Source organism: Cervus elaphus, chromosome 12 (genome assembly GCF_910594005.1).
Source record: "Cervus elaphus chromosome 12, mCerEla1.1, whole genome shotgun sequence".
Taxonomy (NCBI): domain Eukaryota; kingdom Metazoa; phylum Chordata; class Mammalia; order Artiodactyla; family Cervidae; genus Cervus; species Cervus elaphus.
The window spans coordinates 5,031,793-5,042,654 of record NC_057826.1 but is presented as its reverse complement, the minus strand read 5'-3'; positions in this window follow the sequence as shown (position 1 = coordinate 5,042,654).

Genomic DNA, 10,862 nt, shown 5'->3' with positions numbered 1-10,862 from the left:
GAACCCGTGCCTCTTGGATTGGCAGGTAGATTTTTTTACCTCTAAGCCATCAAGGAAGCTCAGACACTTCAATACTGTGTATCTACCTATTCAACAACACTGCTCCTTGCATTTAATTAATCAAGATGTTCTTTCAAGTAGTGAGGCCATGACCACCCTCCAACATGATTTCTGCTGCCTTACAGCAGCAGATTTTACTGATTCCATCTACATTGTTTTCACAGATCTACCATGATCTTTACTGCAGATGGTGAAATCTGAAGAAGACTGCTTCTTGGCAGGAAAGCTGTAACAAACCTAGACAGTATGTTAAAAAGGAAAGACATCAGTTTGCCAACAAAGGTCCATATAGTCAGCCCTACGGTCTTTCCAGTAGTCACATACAGTTGTGAGAGCTGGGTCACAAAGAAGGCAGAGAGGGAAAGAATTGATGCTTCTGAACTGTGGTGCTGAGAATCCCTGGGATAGCAAAGAGATCAAACCAGTCAATCCTAAAGGCAATCAACCCTGAATACTCATTGGAAGGTCTAATGTTGAAACTGGAGTGGCAATATTTTGGCCACCTGAAGCGAACAGCTGACTCAAAGGAAAAGACCCTGGTGTTGGGAAAGATTGGAGGCGGAAGGAAAAGAGGCTGACAGAGGATGAGATGGTTGGATGGCATCACTGATGCAATGGACATGAACTTGGGCAAACACCAGGAGATGGTTGGGGAGAAACAGGCCTGGGGTGCTGCAGTCCATGGGGTCACAAAGAGTCAGACACAACTTGGCAACTTAGCACAACAACCATGATTTTCAACCTTTTTCTACCTAGATCCCCTTATCCAGAATCTCCACTCTTTACTTTCAGCCTTTTCTCAACTAACCTTGTGATCTAATCTCAAACTAAACTACCCCCTGCTCATTGACCCCACCATCACTGGTATCTGCTTACCTAGACTCTTGGAAAATAGTTCACTATGTAAACCTAAATTTGTAGGTAACATGCCTCATCATATATAATTGCTTTACATGCATTCTTTCACATTCTAACCCAGATATCAAGAAGCTCAGAATAGTCACTTGATTTTGTAAACAGTTTAATTAGCAGGCATTCTATCCATTGTTTGCCACTTCTAAAAATCTCTACTATAGGTATTTAAGGATAGCCATTTTTTTTAGGGTCATTCACCCTGAACCCCATATTAGCACAGGAACCTCTTCCTTCCTGACACAGTAACATTAGAAGAGATGTAGTTAGAATTTCTGTGGCTTTTTTTCTAACTTAGCAGGGAATGATATTTTAAAACAGGAATAAAATGTGGCAGTTTAAGTACAGCTGATGATCTTAGCTCCTCTGAGAAACTCCCCAATGAAAAAAATAAGAAATCTTAAATGCATAAACATGCAAACAGAAAGAGAACAGAGAATGTGACAGCAGTAATGAGAGATATCAACAGTTTTCCGAGGATGGAAGTCAAACATAGGAATCATGTTGTTTGACTTAATAAAGAAGAGGAAATTGGAATCAGTGTGTGCAGAGGCATGTTGACTCAGAGGATCAAAGAAAATTTGTGAGCTCTGAAGACCCAGCACAAGCAACTATAGAAGAGATTCATTGAAGAGAACTCAGGAATGAGTTCAAGGATGTGCCATGATCTATTGCTCAAGTCTCCCCAACACACAAAAACTTCAGAAATTAGGTGGGTACTTCTTGCCTATCCACCTTAGAAAGACACTAGTTTTGTTTTTGTTCGTTTGAGTGGAGAAATAAAACCTAAGATGATAGGCACTTGGACGCACTGAATGTAAAAAAGCAGATGTCAGAATGACAGAGAAGAAAAGGGGGGCTGAACGAGTCAGCATCCTGAACGGGGACTTATTCTTCCAGTGTCTTCTGTTATTCAGAAAACTCCAGGCAGATTACAGAAACATTTTCCTCTGGAAAAATGGAAAGCCTCCAAAAAAGAGCAAAACAGGATGCCAAACTTTTGAGAGATCTGCAAATCACAGAAGATCTTATATGCGTATCATGATTCAGGGGAGGAGGATAACATACCTACCTAAACATGAATAAAGCATGTTAAAACCAAAACATTTTCATACAGAAAACATTTCTTTATAATTCAACCCAAATATCTTTTCTTAAAAAGTTTCTAAAGGTTCTGGTTCTGAAAAATGAGTCAAACCAATAGACAGGAAGATAGGTTATTCAGGGAACATACAAGATCGCTAACTGAAATACGAGATGAGCGTTTGTTTGTACATGGGCTCCCCGGGTGGAGCGGCGGTAAAGACTCTACCTGCTAACGCAGGAGATGCAAGAGACCTGGGATCAGTCCCTAGTCAGGAAGGTCCCCTGGAGGAGGAAATGGAAATCTCTCCAGTGTTTCTTGCCTGAAAAACCCCATGGACAGAGGAGCCTGGGGGGCTACGGTCTACAGGCTCGCAAAGACTGAGCAAATAAGCAAGCATGCAAGCAAGTGTGCCGTTCAATTAGTAAGCATCCAATCTCGATCGGAGCAGGAGAATAAGGTGTTAGAGAGGAAGATCTCCCAACAAAAGGGATGGAGGAAGGGAGGAAGAGACAGTGGGGGTGTGTGTGTGTGAGAGGGAGAGAGAGAGAGAAAGAGGGAGAGCTACTCTAAGGTGTATCAAAATATTTCTCACCAAATCTAAACTTTCAAAGGCACGCATTGTCTTCCTGTTGGGATTCATACCGACATTCTTTTTCCTCCTGGAAAAAAAAAAGTTCTTTCTCTGTTTCATAGTGCCTTAACCATATTAACACAAACAAAAGAAAATTAATCTTTTATTAAAAGCAAATCCATGTACCTAGACAACAGATATTTTAATTCAAAGGGGAAATTGTTATTTTGTACTATTTGTATTGTCTCTGAAAGCAAACACAAATATTGTTGCCATGACAACATCCATGCTTCTGATTTATTTATTGCTTGCTTCTTAGTAAATACTGTAAAATGAGTGCAGTGTCTGGATTTATATCTCCAAAGAGTAATAAACAGGAGACAATTAACAGGTCATTATTTCCACCTGCTGAACTCTATTTTGAGGAGATTTGATTAATTAACGTCAAAGATCTGTCATCATTAGTTCCAAAGTCTTTTATTTCTTGTTTATCAAAACATGGAAATACTATTAACATTAGTTTGGAACAGAGTCTCCTATCCATTTTCTGGGTCACTGCTCATGACCTCATTATCCACATAATTGTAAAATATGGCTACTGTTAATCAATGTGAAAATATGATTTCCTATTTAAAAGTTAATAATAATTTTTAAAAATGAAAAGCTATATTTGGAAAAAAAGAAAAATTGTGTTCTTCATATTTATGCCAAATGTTTTACATCATTCAAAGATGGGAATATTTTTTGTTAAAATCAAATTTATTTTTTAACTTTTTTGGATAGAAAGTTACTAACTAATGGATTTACTTGTGTCACAATAGACTTTTAATCTTGTTTATTTTAATATAAGAGTTGTGCAAGACAGTCCTTTAGGTTAACTGGATCTGGAATTCTTCCCAATTTGAGGTAGTCTAGAAATGAATAGCTCCATCTCTTGGCTCTCTTTCTTTCCTCTCAGATTAATGCATTGCAAAACTGTGTGAACTTTCTGATCAAAGCATACAACTGGTAAATTTCCCATTTTTGATCTTCGTTATGTATGGTAGGCAATAAACAGGCCAGCATGAATGCTGAAGCAAAAATGCAAAGGACTGTTTTTTCTTAAAAAAAAAAAATCATGAACCTACTAGCACACAGCCCAACTGTGAGTGTTTAGGAAATTTCGTAAACTTCATAAATCCAAATTGACAATCAATCTCACAAATGCTATGTACATCAAGCTGAAGAAATTCATTATTCTTTCCATTTGATTCGAAGAAAAAAATCATATCCTGAGAAAGTATGAAGTAATGAACATTTACATTTCTGAAAGCTTAATTTCCTCACTTTTGGATTCAGAGCATAAAATTTGCCTTTACCATTATGAGTGTTGGCTGGAGGAGAGAAGACAGATGTCTCCAGTACTTCCGATGGCTTATTTGCTATATTTTTATCAGAAGTCTTGCTCCTCTTGTCATGAGCATGCCATTACTATGTGGATTTAGCTAGCCTCTGGGAGGGTGGTTTGGGAGACTGAGAAGTAACCCATAGTTCAGGTTAGTTTCTAAATGCAATCTCAAACAACCATGAAACTGTATTTCAAAGACATTAAAAATATCAAAAGCTCAGTTCATATGTATATGATTATCCTCCTTCATAATCTCTTTTTCGGTGGAAGATTGTCACTTACTCCACCTCCAGTTTTGTTTTATTTTTTTTTAAACCATCTTAGCCGTTATTAAGTGTGCATTTCAGTACTGTGAAGTATATTCAAATTATTGTGAGACAGAGCTCCAGACATTTGCATCTTATATATCTAAAATTATAGCCAATAACCACCCCCCTCCCCCTTCCTCTTGGCCTCTAGTAACCAGTATTCTGCTGTCTGCTTTTATTAATATGACTACTTTAAGAAAACTCAAAGAGGTGTTATCATATAGTATTTGTTTTTTTGTGACATATTTATTTCACTTAAAATAGTGTCTCAGGTTTCATCCATGTTGTAATTTGTGGCGTTCTCTCTCTTTCAAGGCTGAAAAATATCCCTCTGTGGGTATAAACCACATTTTCTTTCTTCATTCATTCATGAGTGGACATTTGGGTCGTGACCACCTCTTAGCATTTGTGAATAGTGGTGCTAGTAACATGGGAGTACAAATATTACTTCCCATTTTTAATTTAAAAGTGATGATTTGAGCCATTTCCAAGTAATGTCATATGTTGTTTTTTTGTTTGTTTTCTCCTAAACAAGGAATGCTCAGAATTGAGTAACTATTTAGATTTAATGTGATTATCCCTCAATGAAGGTGTTTACAATATTGTTATCCATATTTGCAGCATTCATACAAAAACATTTAAAGTCATAGCTTAAACTGAGTGGACAAGTATTAGCTTAGATGTTCCTAGATTTCACAGATTTCTAGTTGAAAATTTTACCTAAAACTTCCAAACAATTACTGAACCAAAATTAATTAGTCCTTAGTCATTGAAGTTCTAAGACATACCTGGGCCTGTTCAGATTTTAGTTCCTCTCCCCTCCCTTCAGTTGCAAGTCTTGGTTATCATTTTAATGCCAAAATAAAGCATGTTTATTTTTCTCACTGATGTCATATTCAAGATTCCGATGGTATCACATTCATCCTTTCAATGATGTCATATTTGAGGCATTTTTTAAAAATTTCTGTTATTTTATGTGAAGAAGTAGAAGGAAAGAGATGAGGAGGAATAAAGGGAGAGAGGAGAAGAAGAGGAAAAGGAAGAACATGGTACTGTATAAGCAACATGGCTTTAGTGGTTAAAAATGGTAGATTTGGGGCCTGGACACAGGTTTGCATCCAGACACTGCTAGCTTAGAGGTACTTGAGCTTGGAAAAATTATTTATTTCAGTTTGTAGCTCAGTTTCCAATATGAAAACAAGTTAATTACCTACTTTTTGAGATTTCTGTGAAAATTGTATGGATTATTTCCATACATGCTTCTCAGCACAGAGTCTGGCATATAACAAACTCTCGGGACGTAACTCTTAGCTCTTAAATCATGACTCCACGGTTCTTATAACTAACTTCGGTCAGGTTTACATCTAAACCAAACCCAATTCAAAACTGTGCTTATTCCATAAGAAAACAAACCATCCGATGTTAATGCACTTTGTTTCTCTGGAATTTGGGCCCAAGATGAAGCAGCTTTAATTTAGGGGGTCACATTTTAAACACATAACTTAATTAAATTCAGTTCTCAAGGTGCCTGGATGACACATCTGGAAAAAATGGAGTTCTTTGGCACAAAAAATCATTTCACATATAGTAATGACTGGTTTGTGATACTGTTGTTTGGCTTCACAGTTGATCGTGTGATAGAACAATCCAGATGTGTGACAAGACCTATGTCCAACGTGGCCTTCCTAAGGCATACAGTGATGGAGCCAGTCCTGGTGATGTTATCAATAGCCAGAGCAGAAGAGTTGATGCAATGCAGATGGTGGATAGTATGGTATGTTTACAGTCTATGACCACAGAACATGTGTGTCTCACAACTGTGTTCTGTGGCCTCTTGATAATATTTTAACAAGGTCTGTGTGAATAATTGAACCAGAAGTAATCCATATCTACTAGGTAAACCCCCATCTGAGTTTGAAAATTGAATCTGAACAGGGAAACATTTTCAGTAGGAAAATGCCAATGGGGCTTTGAGAGCAGGTTAAACATCAGGTATCACTGGGCCTTGCCTAATTAAATTCTAAAAGTCCAAATTAAGGACTTTTGATTTCCTAGTTCGAAGTCCAGAGTCGCTACTTACAGAGTATGCAAATGTGGGGAATTTACTTGAATTTTTCATGTTTCAGTTTTCACGTTTGTTAAAAAAGGGTAATATTAATAATCTTTTTTATAAGTAAGTGTCTTAAAATAATGCCTGGTACATGAGAAGCCACAGTTGATAACAAGAGCAGATGCAAAATACATACAAAGTACACAGAAATTAAAAAGGAAGGACAAACTCAGACCTACACTCTAGTGTGTACCAAGAAGTTGGCATCTTCTAAAATAGGATCGTTTTTTAATATTTTTTTTTTGTGATGTGGATCATTTTTAAAGTCTTTATTTAATTTGTTACAATATTGTTTCTGTTTTATGTTTTGGAATTTTGGCTGTGATTCATGTGGGATCTTAGCCAGGGATGGAACCCCAGCATTGGAAGGTGGGATAGGATAGGATTGTATCTGACCCAGTTTCCCTCCCACCAAATCAGGGGTATATTATAACTTCCAGGGGCCTCTTTAACCAAAACATGATTTTAAAATATATTTTATGTTTGTGTTGGTATATTTTTGAGATTAATCCTTTGCCTGTTGCTTCATTTGCTATTATTTTCTCCCAATCTGAGGGCTGTCTTTTCACCTTACTTATAGTTTCCTTTGTTGTGCAAAAGCTTTTAAGTTTCATTAGGTCCCATTTGCTTATTTTTGCTTTTATTTCCAATATTCTGGGAGGTGGGTCATAGAGGATCCTGCTGTGATTTATGTCGAAGAGTGTTTTGCCTATGTTCTCCTCTAGGAGTTTTATAATTTCTGGTCTTACATTTAGATCTTTAATCCATTTTGAGTTTATTTTTGTGTATGGTGTTAGAAAGTGTTCTAGTTTCATTCTTTTACAAGTGGTTGACCAGTTTTCCCAGCACCACTTGTTAAAGAGGTTGTCTTTTTCCCATTGTATATCCTTGCCTCCTTTGTCAAAGATAAGGTGTCCATAGGTTCGTGGATTTATCTCTGGGCTTTCTATTCTGTTCCATTGATCTATATTTCTGTCTTTGTGCCAGTACCATACTGTCTTGATGACTGTGGCTTTGTAGTAGAGTCTGAAGTCAGGCAGGTTGATTCCTCCAGTTCCAGTCTTCTTTCTCAAGATTACTTTGGCTATTTGAGGTTTTTTGTATTTCCATACAAATTGTGAAATTATTTGTTCTAGTTCTGTGAAAAATACCGTTGGTACCTTGATAGGGATTGCATTGAATCTATAGATTGCTTTGGGTAGTATAGCCATTTTGACAATATTGATTCTTCCAATCCATGAACACGGTATATTTCTACATCTGTTTGTGTCCTCTTTGATTTCTTTCATCAGTGTTTTATAGTTTTCTATGTATAGGTCTTTTGTTTCTTTAGGTAGATATACTCCTAAGTATTTTATTCTTTTTGTTGCAATGGTGAATGGTATTGTTTCCTTAATTTCTCTTTCTGTTTTCTCATTGTTAGTGTACCAAGGAATATAGTGTATAGGAATGCAAGGGATTTCTGTGTGTTAATTTTATATCCTGCAACTTTACTATATTCATTGATTAGCTCTAGTAATTTTCTGGTAGAGTCTTTAGGGTTTTCTATATAGAGGATCATGTCATCTGCAAACAGCGAGAGTTTCACTTCTTCTTTTCCTATCTGGATTCCTTTTACTTCTTTTTCTGCTCTGATTGCTGTGGCCAAAACTTCCAAAACTATGTTGAATAGTAGTGGTGAGAGTGGAAACCCTTGTCTTGTTCCTGATTTTAGGGGAAATGCTTTCAATTTTTCACCATTGAGGGTAATGCTTGCTGTGGGTGTCTCATATATAGCTTTTATTATGTTGAGGTATGTTCCTTCTATTCCTGCTTTCTGGAGAGTTTTAATCATAAATGGGTGTTGAATTTTGTCAAAGGCTTTCTCTGCATCTACTGAGATAATCATATGGTTTTTATCTTTCAATTTGTTAATGTGGTGTATTACATTGATTGATTTGTGGATATTAAAGACTCCTTGCATTCCTGGGATAAAGCCCACTTGGTCATGGTGTATGATTTTTTTAATATGTTGCTGGATTCTGTTTGCTAGAATTTTGTTAAGGATTTTTGCATCTATGTTCATCAGTGATACTGGATTGTAGTTTTCTTTTTTTATGGCATCTTTGTCTGGTTTTTGAATTAGGGTGATGGTGACCTCATAGAATGAGTTTGGAAGTTTACCTTCTTCTGCAATTTTCTGGAAGAGTTTGAGTAAGATAGGTGTTAGCGCTTCTCTAAATTTTTGGTAGAATTCAGCTGTGAAGCCATCTGGTCATATACAAGCGACTCCTGCAGCTCAATTCCAGAAAAATAAATGACCCAATCAAAAAATGGGCCAAAGAACTAAACAGACATTTCTCCAAAAAAGACATACAGATGGCTAACAAACATATGAAAAGATGCTCAACATCACTCATTATCAGAGAAATGCAAATCAAAACCACAATGAGGTACCATTACACACCAGTCAGGATGGCTGCTATCCTAAAGGCTACAAGCAATAAATGCTGGAGAGGGTATGGAGAAAATGGAACCCTCTTACACTGTTGGTGGGAATGCAAACTAGTACAGCTGCTATGGAGAACAGTGTGGAGATTCCTTAAAAAACTGGAAATAGAACTGCCATATGACCCAGCAATCCCACTTCTGGGCATACACACCAAGGAAACCAGATCTGAAAGAGACACGTGCACCCCAATGTTCATCGCAGCACTGTTTATAATAGCCAGGACATGGAAGCAACCTAGATGCCCGTCAGCAGATGAATGGATAAGGAAGCTGTGGTACATATACACCATGGAATATTACTCAGCCATTAAAAAGAATTCATTTGAATCAGTTCTAATGAGATGGATGAAACTGGAGCCCATTATACAGAGTGAAGTAAGCCAGAAAGATAAAGAACATTACAGCATACTAACACATATATATGAAATTTAGAAAGATGGTAATGATAACCCTATATGCAAAACAGAAAAAGAGACACAGATGTACAGAACAGACTTTTGGACTCTGTGGGAGAAGGCGAGGGTGGGATGTTTCGAGAGGACAGCATCAAAACATGTATATTATCCATAGTGAAACAGATCACCAGCCCAGGTTGGATGCATGAGACAAGTGCTCGGGCCTGGTGCACTGGGAAGACCCAGAGGGATCGGGTAGAGAGGGAGGTGGGAGGGGGGGATAGGGATGGGGAATATATGTAAATCCATGGCTGACTCATGTCAATGTATGACAAAACCCACTACAATATTGTAAAGTAATTAGCCTCCAACTAATAAAAATAAATAAAAAAATTAAAAATAAAATAAAATATATTTTATGTTTGTGTTGGTATAAAGGCAAATATATTAATATATTTCAATATTTTTTTACCTGAATGTCCAAGGTTTCTTTCCCTGTTTTTAAAAGCACCATGCGCCAAAGGCACTCTACCTAGTGGAGTTCAGTCTTACACCAAACACCATTACTTCCACTATAATGTTAAAAATCTGAAAGATTAAGGAACTTAATGTAGACTTACATACTTAAGAAGCGGCAGAACAAGGATTTAAACTCAAGTTTAATAGCAAAGATCATATTCTTCCTCCCTCCTCACCTGATGCTTCTCAAGCGGTACCTCAGAAATGGTCCATGTTTCCCTTCACCATTGTCCCTCCTCTTTCACTCAGGGCAAGCTTCTCCCTGTGACTTTCTTTTGGTAGCATCCCTCTTCCGTCTTCCTGTTTCTGAACTCGTCCTTTAACATTTCACAGGATTCCCCCCTTCTTTGCAATATCTAATATTCATTCCCTTCTAGGTATTAATTGCATTAAAAACAATCCAATAGACAACCTGTCACAAAGACATTAATGACTGATAATGACATGCTTCCCACTGAAGAATATTGTCATTTTAACAAAAGAATCCTCAGGTTGAAGCTTTTATGTAAAAGAATGCCTTGATAATTTTGTTACTCTGTTTGGCCTGCCTTAAGGAGATACCACAGACTGCCTGGCTTAAACAACAGAAAAGTATTATCTCACAGATTTGGAGGTTAGAAGGCCCAAATCAAAATGTCAATAGGGTTTATTCCTTCTGAAGCCTCTGAGCAAAGAATCTGTTACAAGGCTCTCTTCTTAGCTTGTAGAGGGCTGTCTTTTCTCTGTATTCCCTCACATTGTTTTCCCTCTGTGTGTGTCTGTGAGTCCAAATGTGCCCTTTTTATAAGGTGAAGTCATATTGTATTGGAACGCACCCTAACAAACTTATTTTAACTTGATTACATCTGTTAAAAAAACCCTGACTCCAAATAAAAGCATATTCTGAGGTTCTGGAGTTAGGACCTCCACATAGGAATTGTGAAGGGACACAACTCCATTTATTATAATAATATTATAGGTTGAAGTATAATGAAAGTCCAATGTGGAGAAAGTTTTGTGATTGAAAGATATTTCTAATCTCCC